Below are 21,112 nucleotides of genomic sequence, written 5' to 3'. Positions count from 1 at the left end.
AAGGATTTTAATACACTGAGCAAAATAATTGAAAAATGACACTTAGACATAATATCCACGATACATATCCAGCCTTTACAAACAGCAGATCCAAACTCAAGAGCTGATATAGGCTTTACTGTACAAAGCAAGATTGTTCCACAAATGTCTCTGGCCTTTTTTGTTGCCAGCATATTCACGATTTATATCAGTATGACAATTTTTAATACTCTTAGTAATCAGGTTTAAACATGACCATTCTATAGGTTGCCAAGTAATTTATTTTACTGTATCAAATCATTCAAGGATATGGAACAAGTGCTGGAAAATGGGATTAGTGCGACTTTAGTGGTAGTTATTGTCCGTGCAGACTCAATGGGCCAAGGGTCCATCTGCGCTGTAAAATAGGACTCAAAAAACAATTTGGCTCTTTTCTTCCTCACAGGACTGGATGATTGTGTAGATAAGTTCTCTCTCACCCTCTATTGCAAAATTCATACCATGTATAGAAGATGATGAAATTCTTCAGGCGAAGATTAGAATGGAGATAAGCATGCATAAGAACTCACCACTTCCATAATTTTTCATACATGTAAGTTTAAGCTAACGGAACAACCATGTTCCAATCTGAGCATGCTCCAGATAATTATTTCCTGGGCCCAGTGGAAAAACTAAGGCAACCCCATCTCTAAGAAAGGAAACATTACTTAATGCAGAAAGCAACCAAGGTACCGTTAGCCAGCGAAATATCAATCTCTCCAAATGATGGAAACATAACATTTTATCAAACAGAACAAGAAGAAATAGGAGATGTAGGCTACACAGCCTCAAGCTTACTCCACCATTCAATAAGATCATGGCTGATCTTCTAACTCAACTTTCTGCCCATCCATGTCCCTCAATTCATTTGCAAAGTGTGTCCAAAAATCTAATCGGTCTTGAAGATAATTAACAGCCAAGAATCCACAATCCTCTGGGGTTACTAAGAGCGAAGAAATTTCTCATCTGTACCAAATGGCCAACCCCTTATTCGGAGACCATAGCCTCTACTTCCAGACGCACTAGCCATGGGAATCAGCCTCTCGACATCTACTTTCAAGCCATAAGACCATAAGGCATAGGAGCAGAATTAGGCCACTCGGCCCATCGATACTGCTCCGTCATTCAATCATGGCTGACATTTTTCTCACCCCCATTCTCCTGCCTTTTCCTCATAACCCCTGATCCCCTTATTAATCAAGAACCTATCTCTGTCTTACAGACACTCAATGACCTGGCCTTCTGCAGCAAAGAGTTCCACAGATTCACCACTCTCTGGCTGAAGAAATTCCTCCTCATCTCTGTTTTAAAGGATCGTCCCTTTAGCCTGAGGTTGTGCCCTCTGAGGATAGCTCAGCCTGAAACAAATTTAGGAAGTAAAGCAAAAGACCTGACCAGTTAGCAAACATTAAGCAAACTGGTTTTGATTCCAAGATCAAATTTAATGAAGAGGCTGAATGCAAGTTGAGGATTCCACAGAACAATCGAACAACTCATTCACTACCTTATGAGAGAAAAATATCCTAAAGAATCATTGTTACCAGCCTCAGATATATATCTACTTCACTCCAAAGTCTTCAAATGACACAAAACAAGATCAGAAAGGCTTCACACCTGCATAAAACAGTGAATCAGATTTCAAAAGGAACACCCAGCTGAGCTCTCCGGCCCTCTTCAGAACATAAGCTAGGCAGTGAAAGTCTTGCTCACGTGTATCCCTGGTGGGATAATCACAGAGGCCACAAGCATATGCAAACAATTAAAGCCCAGATAATCCATCCTAACTGAATGCCTCCCATCTGGGTAGACTTACCAACTGTTAACTGTCTGTGTGTAGTAGTAATTGTCCTGCGTACAGAAGAGCATATGATACGTGCAGAGACACATGGACAACAATTAATCCCCATCAGCAAGCAATAAGCAATTTAAACTGGCTGTAACATGGCAAGCTCCAAATTCTCAGGAATACTAAAACACGGAAATGAAGTTTCTTTTGGTTCACTGATGAACTGGGCAGTGGTCTGTACTAGCGGGGTTTCGGAGTAAATAATGAGCAATTTAATTTTAATAGTTCAGCACTGTGGGGCATATTATCGCATGGGTGTTTTTCTGTATTAACACATTGGTATGTGAATGGTGTGGCACATCATGCACTCTCACATGCTTGGACACTTCTGTAGAACGAACTAACTAACTAACAAACGAAACAGTTAAAATAGCCCAGGATCATTGTGCGTACACCACAGCAGCACACGTTGCTTGGTAGATAATGGCATTGTTAGTGCAGGAGAACAACCAGAGGAAAGGCCTACAAGACAAAAGCAACAGTTTGTAGACCTCATCTGGTCTGACCTTATCTGTGATGTGGAGATGCCGGCGTTAGACTGAGGTAAACACAGTAAGTCTCCCAACACCAGGTTAAAGTCCAACAGGGTTATTTGGTAGCAAAAGCCACTAGCTTTCCGAAAGCTAGTGGCTTTTGCTACCAAACAAACCTGTTGGACTTTAACCTGGTGTTGTGAGACTTCTTACTGACCTTATCTGGTCAGCCAAGCTCTCCACTTTAATATGAAGTATGTCCTCAAAGAGTGCACACTTGGTGTTTTCACCCCTTACATTAAGCTGCAATTTGTTACACCAGTCCAGTGCCTTCATTTTTTGTTAATTCATTAATGGTATGTGAGCACACTAATCAGACCAGCATTATTGTCTATCCCTAATGCCCTTAAAATGGTGATGAGTCACTGCCTTCAACTGTTGCAATAAATTGCTGTGCCAGGATTTTAACTCTACAGTGAAGAAGCAATGCTGGAGTTCCAGCTCAGGATGGAATTTGCCAAAGGTGGTGTTTCTGTGCACCTGCTACTCTTGCCCTTCATCAGTATGGAAGGTGCTATCGAAGGAGATTTGCCAAATTCTTGGTGTTTCTTGTAGATGGTCGACACTGCTACCACTGTGCTCCTCTGATGGTGAAGCGTGTTTATGATGGTGGAAGGGATGCCAATGAAGTTTTGATGTGGATGGTGTTGATCTCCTTGAGTATTACTGAAGCTGCAATCATCCAGGTAAGGTATTCCATCACACTCCTGAGTTGTGTTTTGTAGAGAAGCCACTAACCTGCTCTTGTAACAACACTGGCCTAGTTCAGTATCTGGTCAATAGTAACCCCCCAGGATATTGATAGTGGGGGATTCATTGATGGAAATGCCATTAAATGCCAAGGGAAGATGGTTAGATTTTTGCTGGAGATAGCCATTGCTTGGCACGAACATTACTCATCAGTCTAAGTCTGAGTGTTGCCCAGGTCTTGAGGCATGCAGATACAGACCTGCTTCATTATCCGAGCAACTGCAAATGCTATTGAACATCAGCAAACATCCCCACTTCTGACTTTAGGCGGGTTGGCAATTGATGAGCAGCTGAATATGGTTGGGCCTAACACTTCTCTGAAAGATGAGGATACATGTAGAAAAGGACATTAAAAAGGCAAATGGAACTCAGGATTTAATACCCAAGATATTTACTATGCAAGCAAAGTAATGTTGAATTTGCACAAAATATCAGAATATTGCATGCAATTCCAAATACTCCAATGTAGTGAAGATATCTTGATCGTGGAATGGGTTTAGCAAAGATTCAGTAGAATGGAGTTGAAAATTAAAGGATTAGTTATGAAGCAAGGTGTGAAAAAATAGATTTCCCTCCATATTGGAATGGTTGACTACGCATCAAAAGAGATTTTCAAAATTTTGAAAGGATGAATAGCAAAAGATCACTTCCAGTGGGCGCAAAATGTGCAACGGGCAATAGGCTCAGGATCATCACGAGCACATTAAAGGATGTTTTTGCAGTACATTTAAAACGCAATGCATTACCACATGTGCAAACCGAGACAAAAGCCAGAACATCATGTAAAACAGGAGCTGAATCAGTATTTACAGGGGAGCAATATCATAGAATCTCTACAATGCAGAAGGACGCCATTCGGCCCATTGAGTCTGCACAGACATCAATCCCACCCAAGCCCCATCCTTGTCACCCCACGTAATTCCCCTGACACTAAGGGGAAGTCCCACCCAGACCTGATCCCTGTAACCCTAAGTATTTACCCCGCTAATCCCCTTAACCTACATATCTTGGGACACTAAGGGGAAATTTAGCATGGCCAATCCACCTAACCTGCATATCTTTCGAGTGAGGGGGGAAACCGGAGCACCCGGAGGAAACCCACGCAGACACGGGGAGAATGTACAAACTCCACAGACAGTTACTCGAGGCCGGAATTGAACACGTGTCCCTGGCGCTGTGAGGCAGCATTGCTAACCACTGTGCTGCCCTGAATATTGAAGAATATGGGGAAAATGGACTAGTTTAGACAGCTTTCCATTGGAATAGATCAAATAATTTTTCTGTGCAGTCATCTTCATAATGGTTCTCACTTTACTTTAAACGCAGGAATTTACACATTTTGTGAGCTTTGGAAAATGCCCCTTAGCAATTGCACTTTATATTTGTCTCTTATAGAAATTGGTAATAGGCCAGGAAAAGACTGCAGCCATCAGTAACTTGTGCAATTCTCAGCAAGCTTGGAAGCACAGTTACACACAAGAGGACAGCTTTGGTAAAAAAGGAGGTAGCACTGGTTCGAGGTGAAAAAATAGCCGTTGGCGTTACAGACCCCAGAGAAAATAAATATCTACCTTTGAACCAAAGTTCAGGCCTTGGGCACTGGGAATTACAAGTCCCAGTAGGGCTCAGTTGTTTCTGTGCATGCGCCGGCCCTGGAATGGCCCCGCATGCACAGGTTTTTCCTTCTTGCTATCAGTGGCTTCTGCGCATGCACTGGCCGGTTTAGGCCTGTACTCTCTGGAGTTTAGAAGAATGAGAGAAGATCTAATTGAGGTGTACAAGATCATACGTTAGACATAATTTTGGATAAGGGGTAGCAGATTTAAAATATAGAGGAGGAGAAATTATTTCTCTCAAAGGGTTGTATGTGGAATTCACTACCCCAGAGTGTGTTAGATGCCAGGTCTTTGAGTAAATTTAAGGAAGAGGTTGACAGATTTTTAATTAGTAAGCGATGGTGAACGGGCAGGTAAGGAGCTGAGGCCAAGATGAGTTCAGCCAAGATCATATTAAACACTATAGTTAAGAAAGTCCACCAACTTTCTACTTTCTCAGAAGACTAAGGAAATTTGGCATGTCAGTTATGACTCTCACCAACTTTTACAGATGCACCATAGAAAGCATTCTTTCTAGTTGTATCACAGCTTGGTATGGCTCTTGCTCTGCCCAAGACCGCAAGGAATTACAAAAGGTCGTGAATGTAGCCCAATCCATCACGCAAACCAGCCTCCCATCCATTGGCTCTGTCTACACTTCCCGCTGCCTTGGCAAAGCAGCCAGCATAATTAAGGACCCCCCAAACACCCCGGACATTCTCTCTTCCATCTTCTTCCTTTGGGAAAAAGATGCAAAAGTCTGAGGTCACGTACCAACCGACTCAAGAACAGCTTCTTCCCTGCTGCCGTCAGACTTTTGAATGGACTTACCTTGCATTAAGTTGATCTTTCTCTACACCCTAGCTATGACTGTAACACTATATTCTGCACTCTCTCATTTCCTTCTCTATGAATGGTATGCTTTGTCTCTGCAGCGTGCAAGAAACAATACTTTTCGCTGTATGTTAATACATGTGACAATAATAAATCAAATCAAATCAAAATGGCAGAGCAGGCTTGAGGGACCGAGCTGCCTACTCCCGCTCCTAGTTCTTACGATGCACAGCAGGGGATACTCTCATCTTCAGGCCAGGAACTAGTCCTGTGCACATGCTCTGTTCACTCTTTTCCATTTTTTTTAGTTTAAAGGGAGCCTTGCACCTTCACAGAAATGAAAACGATAACAAAATGAAGCAGGGCAAAAGATCCCAAAAGCAAAACACTATTACAGACAGAGGCACAGAAGCAGGATGGGAGCTGCAGAGGGTAGGTTTTTCAGTACAGAAACCAGGGAGTGGGACAAAAGAAGGTCCCACGGGTGATATCAAGTCAAGGAGCAAGGACAGGGAATGAAAACAGGTCCTGTTCAGTGAAGTTAAAGTAAGGAGCATAGGAGAAGGCTCCAAATTAAAGAGATAAAGCTGCAGGAAGCAGACATAAAGCAAGACAGGCCTCATGTGAAAGACAGAGTTCCAGAGAGACCAGTTGGTTCTCAGTGAGAAATGTCAGTGGGGAGTTGATGAGGAATCTGTTGAAGTTGCTTGGTGTGGCATCTGTCTCTATTTCAGAGTGTGGGGTGTCTGATCACAGGTCCCCTGTTGGTTTACATGGACTACTGGGAACATTGGAGCTCAATATAGATTCTGCAACTTGTGTTATCCTTATGAATCTGCATTTATCTGTAAATGTATAGTTGGGGCGAATAAATGTTTTCTTTCATTTAAAACTCATCAGCTGACTCTGGTGACTCTGTTTAGCACCTACCCTCCATGGTTCTAAACAAAAAAGATCCATCAAGGTGGGTTGCACCCTGGGATCAGGCTTGTCCAGGAGTATCAGGATTATAACATCGGTGACTGGTTATGAGAAGAAACATTGTCAACATCAGGAAGGATCTTGGGGCATATAGCCATGGTTTACTCCAGGTACATGTGAGCAGCAAAGGAGATGGAAGAGTCAGTAATTCTGAACTGAAGGCTAAATATCTTTCTTCATACATCAGTGGCCAACACATTGGCAGATAATCCCTATGACTGGCATGAAGGCAGGCAAAAAGCTTGTGTGCACCTGCAACGTTAACAACCACGAGCCGTGCAGACACTGAGTAGCTGCAGGCCGATCCAGGACCAGTTCACCATAGTCCTGTCAGATAGAAGTGCCAACATAAACAAATATGGTTGATGGAATTTTTAATTATTTGCATATGCGATGTGGGTGTCACTGGCTGGATCAGCATTTATTGCCCATCCCTAATTGCCCCTCAACTGAGTGGCTTGCTCGGCCATTTCAGAGAGCACGCAAGAGTCAGCCACATTGCTGTGGATCTGGAGTTACATGCAGAGGACATTGGTGAACCAGATGGGTTTCTACAACAATTGTCAATAGTTTCATGGTCATCATTAAGACTTCTAATTCCAGATTTTTATTGAATTCAAATTTTTAATCACCATCTGCAATAGGTATCTGGATTACTAGTCCAGTGATAATACCACTACGCCACCACCTCTCCTAAAACAATATCTGGAGTAGACAGTCTGGTACTGGTGCATCGTATCGCATGCTTTCTTTCAATTAGTCTCAAAGCAAACTCAAACATTAAGGTAACAGTAACTTCCCAAAGGTGGTGCATTTGGTATCATTCAGCAAAATGGTCCAGAGCAAGACACACTTAGCAATGTGGGAGGCACTTGGCAGGTCCCCAACTTGATGTCCCTGCTTAATAAAAATCTTCCACATAGTTTACGCATGAAGGGCTTCAATGGGATATGGGTAAAGATTGTACTTTGAGCAATCCCATCATGATCCACAAAACTATACAAAAATACACAAATCGAAAAGCAGAATACTCCCAGATGTTGGAAACAAAAACACAAAATGCTGGAAATACTCAGGTCAGGCAGCATCTGTGCAGAGACAGACAGAATTAATGTTTCAGTTAGATGGCCTTTCAACTCAGTATTTCCTGCTTTTATTGGAAAAATACATTAAATCTTAGGGGCAAAAGGTGATAAATTTCTGCATATCACATTTGCAACATAAATCCAAATGAGAAGCTAATATACATCAAATCATAGAGTTCAACACCCACACCCTAAGGGCAGCACGATGGCCAGCACTGCTGCCTCCAGGTTCAATTTCGGTCTGTGTGGAGTTTGCACGTTCTCCCCGTGTCTGCGTGGGTTTCCTCCGAGTGCTCCGGTTTCCTCCCACACCCCAAAGATGTATGGGTTAGCTTGACTGTCCATGCTAAATTGCCCCTGTGTAGCGGGGGATTAGCGGGGTAAATACGTGGGGTCACGGGGATAGGGCCTGGGTGGGATTGTTGTCAATACAGGCTTGATAGGCCAAATGGCCTACTTCTGTACTGTAGGGATTCTTTGATTCTAAGTCCTACTCCAATGACTTGAGCACAGTAAAATTTAGGTGGACACTTCAGTGCTGTACTGAAAGAATGGCACACAGTTAGAGGCTGTTAAACTAAGGCACCATCTGCTACCTTAGGTAGACATAAAAGATCCCACAATCCCATTTAGAAATATTTATCCCTCAATTAACACCACTAAAAACAGATTATCTAGCCATTATCTTGTTAATGTTTGTGGGAGCTTGCAGTATACAAATTGGCTGCTGCGTTTCCTACATGACACCTTGGGGCAGCACAGTGGTACAATGGTTAGGATTGCTGTCTCATTGCCAGGGACCCGGGTTCGATTCCTGGCCTCGGGTCACTGTCTGTGTGGAGTTTGCACATTCTCCCCGTGTCTGCGTGGGTTTCCTCCGGGTGCTCCGGTTTCCTCCCACCTTGCAAAAAATGCGGGGGTTAGATTGATTGGCCAGGCTAAATGCCACTGTAGGGATTCTATGATTACAACAGTGATTCCACTCAAAAATAGTTCAGGGCTATATAAGTACATTGGGAAGTCATGTGGTAATGAGAGAAGCCATGTAAATGCAAGTCTTTTTTTCAAAAACAGGTAGCTTCAATCCTATTAAACTGGGATTTTAAGTTCTTTCCTTTTTTATTTGCTTTTCATTGATGTTTATGTTGGAAGTAACTTCTAATTCAACATCAAAAAAATAGACAGGCCTGTTAAGGACCATTACTTGCATCTATGCTACATAATTAAGGAGGCTCCCACCCAAGTGGGGTGTGATTTACACAGATTTACAGATGGAATATCATGGGGCATATCTTCAATTGCGACTGGCCAGACTTACATGCCGCCCAATTTCCCCAGACCCACAGAAGATTAATTCGGTTAGTTGTCACAGTGAACCAGTCTGAAAACCTCTGCAGAATGAAACCTGACAAGCCTTCAGTCTGTCGCAGCCACATCTGTTTTACTGTTATCAATCTCATGTGAATATCTACTCCAACTGGCATTGGAAGCAACTGCAAGGAACTGGAAGTCAGCCAAAAACTATTTTTAGCACATGACTTCAAGCAAGGCAAATGTAATGGTGCAATCACCTAGACCCAACTTTATACGCAATACATCCTCCCTTAATTTATCATAATGAATAGTGTAAACTCGCAGAACAGTACTTAGTCTTATAAGAGACTGAACATCCTGACAAATTTCAGAAATGAAGAAAATTACAGTATGGATGTATCTGGACAATCTATTTACTTATAAATTTAGTCACTGGCACAGACTTTTATAGTTTAAATGACAGCAAAATTGTCAGCATTAATTGTCATTACTCTGTGAAATGGACAGCATCTTCTGGTCTAACCACGCACATGTGGTTTTACACAGAAATCCAGAAGATGCCATCAAGAGGTGGGGGTCGGACATCTGGCTTGGGGGCTGCAGCGTTGACCCCTTTCATTGCTTTCTACTGCTGCCCTGGTCAGATCCTGACCTGGAGATGCCGGCGTTGGACTGGGGTAAACACAGTAAGAAGTCTCACAACACCAGGTTAAAGTCCAACAGGTTTATTTGGTAGCAAAAGCCACTCGCTTTCGGAGCGCTTGATTACCTGTAAAGACTCGCATTCCAACCATTATTTTGTAAATTGTGTTTGTGTCTTTATATGCCCTGTTTGTGAACAGAACTCCAACTTACCTGACGAAGGGGCAGCGCTCCGAAAGCTAGTGGCTTTTGCTACCAAATAAACCTGTTGGACATTAACCTGGTGTTGTGAGACTTCTTACTGTGCAGATCCTGACCACCATAATTCTCCCGGGGACACCAGTAATGAGAATAGGCGTGGGGTTTGGCAGAGGATGTGATGGGGTTGGAAACATACAATAAGTTCAGGATTTGGGAGAGAGGGGTAGCACAATCTGGTCCAGAGATTCTAGATTCATCAGTGCTCCATCTTTTATTGGGCTTTTTATGTACACAATAAGAAAGAGGTCCTGCATACATTGTAAATGTACCTGTTCTAGTATCTTACAAGTTTCACCAATGGTGGATTTTTATGGATTTGTACAATTTGGGGGAGATTTTCACAGTAACTTCACTGCAGTGTTAATGTAAGCCTTTTTGTGACACTGATAAATCATAGAAATCCTACAGTGGAGGACGCACACACGCATGCAGCTGGAAGTGAATCCGGGTCCCTGGTGCTGTGAGGCAGCAGTGCTAACCACTGTGCCACCCTAACTTGACGTACATGTTACTGCACAGGTAATTCAGAGGTCCGGGCCAATGTTCTGGGATATGGGTTAAAACTCACCAGTGGCTGGTGAGTTCATAAATAAATCTGATACAGTGCAGCCCCGTTGTAACGCGATGGTTGGGGTCCATAAAATGTTATCGCGAATGTTATCGGGGTCGCGCTAAATCACTAAACCAGAAATAGCAAAAAAAGGGTCCATCACGTCATATCCGATTTCACGCTAAGTCGGGCACGTAAAAATCGGGGTTCCACTGTATTAATAAAAACTAATCTCAGTAATGGTGACCATTACAACTATCACTGATGTTGTGAAAACCCAATTGGTTCACTAATGCCCTTCAGGGAAGGGAAGTGAGTCTGCCGTCCTTACCTTGTCTGGCCTACATGTGACTCCAGATTCATAGTAAATGCGACTGACTCTCAACTGCCCTCTGAAATGGCATGGCAGACTAATCCGCTCAAGGGTAATTAAGGATGGACAGCAAATGCCGGCCTTGCCAGTGCTGCCCACATCCCATGAAAGAATATATAAAAAATCATTTTCCTTTCAAGGGTTGAACAGCTTCATTACTTGAGCAATTTATCTACCTTGATTTCAGATTAGACTGCAAGAGAATTTCATTCCGAATCGGTTGTACTGTGACCCATTACTGGTATAAGTCAGAAATATAACATCGAAATAACACTTTTCTGCAGCATACTGGATAGACTATTACTCAAAGTCCATTGTGAGCAATGCCTTACATAAAGGCGCTATATAAAGGCAAGTTGTTTCATTCACCAAGAGTGTAATTTTTACAATTATACATCAGTTTTATGCGAAGAATTCTCTCCATGTCGTGCATCACCTCTTCATGTACATCCAGCAGTACATGGAACGACGTGTTAAAATGATAATGTGTTTAGACTGATTAGATATAGAGAAACAGTTCCCATCGACAGACTGATCAGGAACCAGAGAAAACTGATCGAGGGTGAATGGTAAAAGAACCAATGGTGACAATAGGTAAAGCTCCTTTACACAGCGAGTGGTTAGGGTCTTGAATGCATTGCCTGACTGTGTGGTGAATGCAAATTCAACTGAGACTTTCAAAAGGGAATTTGATAAGCACCCAAAAAAAATACAGGGCAATGAGGAAGGGCAGGGGTGTGTGAATCGCTGAGTGGCTCTTGCAGAAAGCCACACAAACACAAGGGGATTTTCCGTGCTGTAACCATTCTATGATTATATGCATGCCTCCAGTTAGCTATTTGTCAGCTTTGCAATCCTTCCCAACATGACAAAATTGAACCTGACAGACATAACAGTAAACAGTGGTAGATGAGCAATAGATGCTGCAATAGGTTTCAAAATAGTCCATGCTGTTCAATATTTTAAAGCCCTTGTTTAACATATCATTATTAAAAAGAACCAAAAAATATGCCAGAATGAGGATTTGTCCCTCTGACCTTTGAAGTAAGGTCATCCAAAGTCAGGCAAACAAAATGTCAACAATCTTCACACTTTGATAATGGAATAATGATTTAAACAGTTGAATTAACCTGCATTCCAACCACACTAAAGTTGGCACAGGACCACGGTTGGAAGTCACACATCTGTTGAAGCTGCATTTATTAACAATTCAACTCACACTGCCTCCCCCAAAGGGAATCATCTCTATTTGCTAACTAAGCAACTTACCTTCTGTCTCTGAGAGATGCAACGTCCACCATTTTGTATTTGGTAAAGAGCACCTCCATTTTTAACATTAGTCACTTAAATTACATAAAAATAACAGTTCCTTTTTTGTCACAGTAGCCAGATTATAAGCACCCAATTCTGCATGTTGTCAGATGTGTCTAATGTGTGTGTTGGCAACAACTTCAGAAAAGAGAGTCACATTACACAGGGCTATTTAAAAACTATAAAAGGGGAACTATCTCATATAAATAAGAAAAGCACGGTAAAGCAATGGATGATTTTGAAAACGATCACGACATCGAGGGGGGCGAAGTCACTCCCCTTTTTGCCCACAATAGCGTGTTTTGAGAGAGGATGCGCTTTGTCAATTCTGTGTCTCACTATCTGTTTCACAGGGTGGTCATTTATACAAACCAGGTGCAGGAAGAGGGCACATGATTCCAACAGCCTGCTTCAGTACAGCATTGTCCCCTTTCACTTCTTTCTCGTGCTCTGCTTGACCGGTGTTCCCCTGAAATACCTTTCTGGTTGTATATTCCAGAGAGCTTGATCAATTCACGTCACCGCAGTTACTGTTTCAGAACAGGTAACTGAATTTTGCTGCCTCATCTCAGAAACCTCTGCACAGTCTCAGTGCAGTGAGAGCAATCAGATGAGGTCTTTCACACTTCCTAGGGGAGTGACTGTCTCCCTTCATTCCAGCCAATGTATGTAATGTGAAATTGTTATTTGGAACTGCATAGCCTGTCTGGGTTATTTCTTTTTTAAAAAACTGCTTGTATTGGGTTCCAGTTTAAAATCCATGATGTGGAATTGCCGGTGTTGGACTGGGGTAGGCACAGTAAGAAGTCTCACAACACCAGGTTAAAGTCCAACAGGTTTATTTGGTAACGCGAGCTTTCGGAGCACTGCTCCTACATCTCCTGCACTCACCTGATGAAGGAGCAGCGCTCTGAAAGCTCGTGCTACCAAATAAACCTGTTAGACTTTAACCTGGTGTTGTGAGACAGTTTAAAATCCAACCAGTGGAAAAAAAAATCAGTAATCATGCATTCAAAGCACATCCTCATGGCAATACAAATAAAACACTGGCCTGTATTTTGCATGGAGGATAACACTGGGTCTACAAGTGCTCTCCATCATTGGAGAAAATTAGATAGCAAATTCTGGCATTGATAAATGCATATTTTTTACACAGAAATACAGAAGTTGCCATTAGAGATAGCCCGCTCCACCATGGGATGAGCTACAACAGTCCTTGCAATGCAAGGCCTGGTGCATTTAGGTGCAAGTGAATTTTTAACAGCGTAATGATTGATAATTACTTCCAAACAACTTCTCAACCTGAAAATTTGATTTTACAAGCGCAGAGTTCAATTCCTTCAGAAGTGATTTAGCGTTGGAGAATTATTCCACCTACCCGTCTGGTCTCTCATTCCTCTCCCTCAATCCCACCTCTCTTTCCAATTTTCTATTCCGCTTCTTGTACACTATCTAAATCAGATTTAGACTTCCTGAATAGATTCAGCATCTAATTGGTTGAAGAGCCTCACTGTTTCACACACCAAAGGAAGCGTAGAGGACACGGCACTTGGTCAGATGCCAAATGAACAATGCTTTGCTCTAAATAATCAACTCCTTACACTGAGACGATGCGCACTTTAAAATCCCCAACCAACAGAACCAATCGCTCAGCATGAACCTTGTCAAATCCACACAGAATTTGTAGGTTTCAATGAGATTGCCTTTCGCTCTTCTAAATGTCAGAGAATATAAGCCCAATTTACTCAGCCTCTCATCATACAGAAACTCCCTCATACAAGGTACCAATTTAGTGAACCTTTGAGGAAATGACTAAGTACATTGATAAAAGGAAATGCAATGTGATTTTTTTTTAAATTTATTCATTCACAGAATAGACATCACTGGCGAGGCCACCATTTATTGTCCATTCCTAATTGCCCTCGAGATGGTGCTGAGCCACATTCTTGAGCTACTGCAGTCCTCGTGGTGTAGGTACACCCACAGTGCTCTCAGGGAGGGAATTCCAGGATTTTAACGTAGCGACAGTGAAGGAACAGCCATATATTTCCAAGTCAGGATGGTATGTGGTTGGAGGGGAAATCCAGGTGGTGATGTCCCCATGCATCAGCTGTCCTTGCCCTTCTAGGTGGCAGCTGTCATGGGTTTGCAAGGTGCTGTCTAAGCAGCCTTGGTGAGTTCCTGCAGGGTACCTTGCAGATGGTGCTCCTGATTGCCACTGTGCATCGGCAGTGGAGGGGGGGGGCAATCAAGCAAGTTATTTTGTCCTGGATGGTGTCAAGCTTCTTGCGTTGTTGGAGCGGTACTCTTCCAGGCAAGTGGGGAGTGTTCCATCACACTCCTGAGCTGTGCCACATACATAGTGGGCAGACTTTGTAAAATCAGGAGAAAGTTACTTGCCACAGGACTCCTAGCCTCTGATCTGCTCTTGTTCGTTTAAGAGGAGAGACTGAGTAGACTGGGACTATATTCATTGGAATTCAGAAGAATGAGGGGAGTTCTTATAGATTATGAAGGGAATAGATAAGGTAGAAGCAGGGAAGTTGTTTCCACTGGCGGGTGAAACTAGAACTAGGGGGCATGGCCTCAAAATAAGGGGGAGCAGATTTAGGACCGAGTTGAGGAGGAGCTTCTTCACACAAAGTTGTGAATCTGTGGAATTCCCTGCCCAGTGAAGCAGTTGAGGCTACCTCATTGAATGTTTTTAAGGCAAGGATAGATTTTTGAACAGTAAAGGAATTAAGGGTTATGGTGAATGGGCGGGTAAGTGGAGCTGAGTCCATGAAAAGATCAGCCATGATCTTATTGAATGGCGGAGCAGACTCTAGGGGCCAGATGGCCTACTCCTGCTCCTAGCTCTTATGTTCTTATGTTATGTTCAAACAAAATTGGAAACCAAGTCACAAAAGATACTTAAAAAGAGACTAAAATCTTGTTTCAAGGAGCATCTGAAAAAGGAGCGACACAAAGAGGTTTGAGAAGGGAATGGCAGAACTTTGGGCCCAGACAGCTGAAGGCACAATATCAAAATCTGCAGGCAACAAGAAAGAAACTATGGTTAACCTTTCTTTGGAAACCATGACTTATGGAAAACAGACAGATTAGAAGATTGCTCGGAGGCATGGAAACACGAACTGATACACTAAACTGAGTGGTAAAACTTTACGAAAAAAAAGGCACCTAGAGATCCAATACGCAAATCTATAAAAGGGGGGAAGAAGTTGAGAAAGATGGGATTCAAGAATTTATAGATAGTGGCAGGAGTGCAAAAATGATACTGTTAACTAAATCTATACAATTCATTAGCTTGGTCACAGAACAATACATTCAATTTTGGGTGATCTATTTTAGGAAGGAAGTGAATGCTATTGAGAGGATGCAGAAAACATTTACTAAGATGACACCAGGAATGAGAGACTTTAATTATAACGGAAAATTTGAGAAACTGCAACTAATTGAATAGATTAGAAGGTTAAGGGTGATGAGAGTGGTGCTCAATATTATAGGAGTTATAAAGAATGATTTGACAGAAGTGTTGAAAAATATGAAGAGGTGGGAGATATTGTTAGAAACAGACTGATTCCACTGGCTTCAAGTGTGTCGAATAATTATTAAATCCAAGAGTATTAGGAAAAAGAGCAGGAAGAGCACTGTCACTGAGGAATGTGGGATTGTGGAATGTGTTACCAGAGCTAGTGTCTGTAGTAATCATAGAATCCTAGTGCAGGAGGCCGCCATTTGGCCCATCAAGTCTGCATCAACCATAATCCCACCCAGGCCCTATCCCTATAAACCCATGCATTTACCCCAGCTAGTCCCCCTGACACCAAGAGGCAATTTAGCATGGCCAATCCATCTAACCCACACATCTTTGGACTGTGGGAGAAAACCGGAGCACCCGGAGCAAACCCATGCAGACATGGGGAGAATGTGAAAACGCCGCACAGGCAGTGACCCAAGCCGGGAATTGAACCTGGGTCCCTGGCGCTGTGAGGCAGCAACTGTGCCATCATGCTATCCAATTGAAGAATAGACAAGGTGGCTGATGAAGGAATGGGGAATAACAGAACAGAGGAACAGAGTGGACATGTGGAATTAGAAGTAGTGTCACATAGATAATAAAGTTACGTAGGCATTAAAGACAGTCAGACAGATTTGTATTTTTAAAACATCTAATGAGTAGGCCTAAAACTCTGCTTTCCATTGTCCCATGTTCTAATTTCTATATGTTGTGATGGTCAAGTAAATTGGGACAAACTATTTCAAGCAAGTCACTTGAAAGCATGAAATTACGATCATCAGCAAAAGATCACAGCGAAAGGCTGGGAGACATTTTTCCTACTAAGCGAACTTGATTAGAATGCAAGTTCAAACAAAATACAAATTTAAGGAAAATAAACATCATAAAGATGACTAATCAAACATTGAAATCCACAAAGAAACTCGAGAATAAATCAGCTTAAATTTAGTCACACAAAAGCAAACATAATTGAAGGCATCCCCTTTGGACTTGCTTCTTTCAAACTTAGGAATTTTCCAGTTCGAGCTTTAGAAACATGATAACTCAACTTTGTGTACTCCAAACAAAAGCAGAACACTTATCATGGATTTAACACTTGTTCCAAACAAGTTCCGTGAACTGAAATGCAAAGGTTGTTTCCCCCAATCATAACTGCACAACTGAAATAATACAGGTAAAAGCTGTGGATGCTGGCATCTGAAACAAAAACAGAAAATGCTAGAAAATCTCTGTAGGTCTGACAGCATCTGTGGCGAGGTAATAGAGCTAATGTTTCACGTCTAGGTGACCCTTTGTCAATATTACAGACTTGTGTTTTGAAGCATGCAGTTACATAGAAATTAGAAGCAGGAGTAGGCCATTCTGCCCTTCGAGTTTGCTCCGCCATTCATTTTAATCATGGTTGATCATTGAATTTAATATTCTGATCCCTTTCTGCCCCCCCCCCAGATCCCTTTAGCCACAAGAGCTATATCTAATTTCTTCTTGAAATCTGACAACATTTTGGCCTCAATTATTTTCCGTGGTAGTGAATTCCACACATTCACTACCGTCTGGGTGAAGAAATTTCTCTTCACCTCAGTTCTAAAAGGTTTACCCAGTAGCAGAATGCAAACTCCTAGGGAGTGGTGCTGAACGCTTGGTTGCTAACGTAGGCCTAACCAAGCTGCATCCAGTACCCACAGGTCACCAAGTCTACGTCCACTCATAAATGATCATCTTTGGTATCTTTGCACCTTTATAAACAACAGCTGAGAGAGATTCTTTGGGAGGGGGTGGAGTACCATGTGTAACAGAAGTGTGCCATCCTACCACCCCTGATCCAGTCCCAAGTTCCACAATGTACAAGTCATTCAAGTACCTAGAAATATTATTCTTTGGGTCTTCACTGTCATTAGCCAGTCCACCAAATAAATAACTCTTATTCCCTAACAAACGCAAGGTGTGGCCAAGGCGGGGGTAGGGCTGCAGACCATTTTTGGGAGGTTTTGGTTTTCATTTCTTCCATTCCCATCTGCTCGCCTGCAGTTCGTATAGATCATTCTACCATTCCTCCAAATACCAGAATCCCGGCGCCATCGCAGATGAAGCCGTAAGCTGCACGGCCTGGTGGGATTTACCTCTAACTGCAGGCATGAACCACTGGTTTGTAGCTGTATTGTAGACGTGACTTGGAAATATATTGCTGTTCCACGATTCCCTTTTGCCGCTGCCGAATATCACCAACTCTTTGATTGCCAACACCCGTGACCATGTCAGGGTCGCAGACCCTGTGCCTTATTGGTTTAATCACATGAACAGGAAATTGCCATTTTTCATAAGGTAGGCAGCCCTATTACAATGGGGCAATGCAGGTTTACATTGATATAGCACCTTTCACAAAATCACGAAGTCCCAAAACATTTAAGCCAATGCACTTCTGAAGTACTTGCAAGAAACATGGGAGCCAATTTGCACATTGCAAATTCCCAGTGATAATGATGTTGATCAAGGGACGAATACTATAAAGACTGGGAATAATTCTTATGCTTCTCTTTGGAATCTTTTACATCCCTTTGAGAGAGATGGGGCCTCAGATTAGCAAATTATCCCAAATATAGCATATTCAACAGTACAGTACTCGAGTACAGCATCAGAATGTCCACCTAGATATCTTTGCTCAAGCCTCTGAAGTTGGACTTGAAGCACAACTTTGGTTTCAGTGTGCGTGTGGGGTTGGGGGTGCTATGCAGGGAAGAATCATAGGGTATGAAGAAAAGTCACAGGGGCATCTTCCTTCCAAATATACAGGTCCCATCCAGCCTCCCTTTCAATAGTACTGATAACACAATTTTAATAAGTTTGCTTTAAGATTCCAGTAATCAGTTTTGCTTCATCCACCTAGTAGTGAAAACAATTTCCAACTTGTACAGTAACCAGCTAGTCTTACAGTCTACTCATCAGCACAGTTTTAAATACGAAAAGGAATTGAGTGCTTGTAAACAGTATTTAAAACTGATCGGTTACTGAAACATCTGGTCTAGTAAATGGTCCATACTAAGTCTCCAAAAAACATTGTGCATGAAACACTTCGACATAAGAGGTACTTCTCATAGAAATCATAGAAACCCTACAGTGCAGAAGGAGGCCATTCGGCCCATCGAGTCTGCACCGACCACAATCCCACCCAGGCCCTACCCCCACATATTTTACCCGCTAATCCCTCTAACCTACGCATCCCAGGACTCTAAGGGGCAATTTTTTTAACCTGGCCAATCAACCTAACCCGCACATCTTTGGACTGTGGGAGGAAACCGGAGCACCCGGAGGAAACCCACGCAGACACGAGGAGAATGTGCAAACTCCACACAGACAGTGACCCGAGCCGGGAATCGAACCCGGGACCCTGGAGCTGTGAAGCAGCAGTGCTAACCACTGTGCTACCGTGCCGCCAACTTATACACCATCTCAAGGTTAAAGTCCAACAGGTATCTCAACTGATAGATAGTACTGTAACATTATATAAATTACTATTAATCTGCAAATTCTCCAAAATATTTGCTCTGTCAGTGGTTTCGAGCCTTGAACTTTCAAAATCTGGGATAGGCTTCTCATTCAAGTACGACTTAAATTTCCAATCAAATCAAGATATTTTATGCTACACATATTCTAGCTTATATGCATACATAAAATTGATCAGATAGTCAAAGTGCATGTAACTGCAACATGCAAGCTTGAAGCACCCTTCTACATCTCAATGTACCTTTTTGCCTGCATCATTCATCTTGAATATCTACATTTATTTGGCAGCACATCATTGCTCTAATGGATAACTACTGTAAGACACAAGGCTGCCAATCATATCAAAGTAAGAAGTCTCACAACACCAGGTTAAAGTCCAACAGGTTTATTTGGTAGCAAATACCATTTGGTAGCAAATACAATCATATCAAAAGCAGGCATCTTCCCATTGCAAGTTTCAACTTGAAAGCACAAGCAGCTCTACACAATTAAAATGCAGTTACAAAAACCTCATGCGTTCCCTCAATCCTTGGCAGAGTTATCAGACAGCCATTTCTACATGAGATTCTCTCAACTAAAAGTTGAAGGATCTCATTTTGAGTATGGTGTATAGGAGCACAAATACCACAATCTTGACAAAAATATATCACCTGAGATTAGGCACATCAAAAATGCCTAAAGGTTTGAACGCATGAATAGTCAGGTACCTTTTATAGTATTCTTAAAACTATTATCCTACTTATTAAAGGCAATTAAAAGGGCAAGACGACAGAGTTAATTCTACAGTGAACTGGGAAAATAAGTTAAGATACAAAATGTTAGGAAGGAATGGCAGACATTTAAGTTGATAATTCACAAAAACAAACGTTCCATTGAGAAAGAGAGGACCTACGAGAAGGATGCACCATAAGGATGGTATCAAATTGAAAGAAAAAGATGTACAATGCTGCAAAGATTATTGTAGGCAAAACGATTGGGAATTTAAAAAAAAAAGTCATCCTTTGCTGGTTTCTAAGAGTAATTGGAATTTGAGAAAAAAAACTAGCAAATATAAAGGTGGTGATAAAACCTTTTACGTACATAAGAGGAGAGTAAACAGTGAATGCTGGCCCCTTAAACATTGGTTTAAGTTTGCTTAAAGCAGTGACACTCGTTTAAGTTTTTTTCCAAGTTTATTTATTAGTGTCACAAGTAGGCTTACATTAACATTGCAATGGAGTTACAGTGAAAATCCCCTAGTCGCCACACCCCAGCACCTGTTCGGGTACACCGAGGGAGAATTCAGCATGGCCAGTGCACCTAACCAGCATGTCTTTCAGGAATTAATACGGGAGCAAAGGAAATGGCAGAGACACCGAAGAATATTTTGTATTTGTCTTCACAGTGGAAGATGCAAATAAAATCCCAAGAATAGTGGTGGAAAAGCAGGGGGCAAAAGGGATAGAGGAGAACTTAAAACAATTAAAAAGTACTAATGTCTGTGTGGAGTTTGCACATTCTCCTCGTGTCTGCGTGGGTTTCCTCCGGGTGCTCCGGTTTCCTCCCACAGTCCAAAGATGTGCGGGTTAGGTTGATTGGCCAGGTTAAAAATTGCCCCTTAGAGTCCTGGGATGTGTAGGTTAGAGGGATTAGCGGGTAAATATGTGGGGGTAGGGCCTGGGTGGGATTGTGGTCGGTGCAGACTCGATGGGCCGAATGGCCTCCTTCTGCACTGTAGGGTTTCTATGATTTCTATGATGATAATGAAACTAAAAGCTACCACGTCCACCTGCAGCTGAGGCCCTGCATGGTAAAGTCTTAAAGGAACTGGCTGGATTGGTTGGAAATTTCCAAAATTCCCTTGATTCTGGAACGATTGGAAAACCACAAGTGTAACACCACTATTCAAGGAGGGAGTTTTTTTAAAAACCAGATCAATTAGTCTAGCCGATGGCACTGGGAAAATGTGAAAATCCATTATTAAGTAGTAGCAAATCACAATACCAGAATCAGCAGGGT

General features: G+C 42.2%; 1 protein-coding gene across 1 annotated transcript in view; it reads right to left on the bottom strand.

The window, feature by feature from the left end:
- LOC144502870 (ubiquitin-conjugating enzyme E2 L3) overlaps positions 1–21,112 on the bottom strand; it is a 50,963-nt gene that overhangs the window by 5,394 nt on the left and 24,457 nt on the right. The window lies entirely within an intron of this gene.

Source organism: Mustelus asterias, chromosome 13 (genome assembly GCF_964213995.1).
Source record: "Mustelus asterias chromosome 13, sMusAst1.hap1.1, whole genome shotgun sequence".
NCBI lineage: Eukaryota > Metazoa > Chordata > Chondrichthyes > Carcharhiniformes > Triakidae > Mustelus > Mustelus asterias.
The sequence above is the reverse complement of the archived record's forward strand: the minus strand, read 5'-3'. Positions and strand labels throughout refer to the sequence as shown.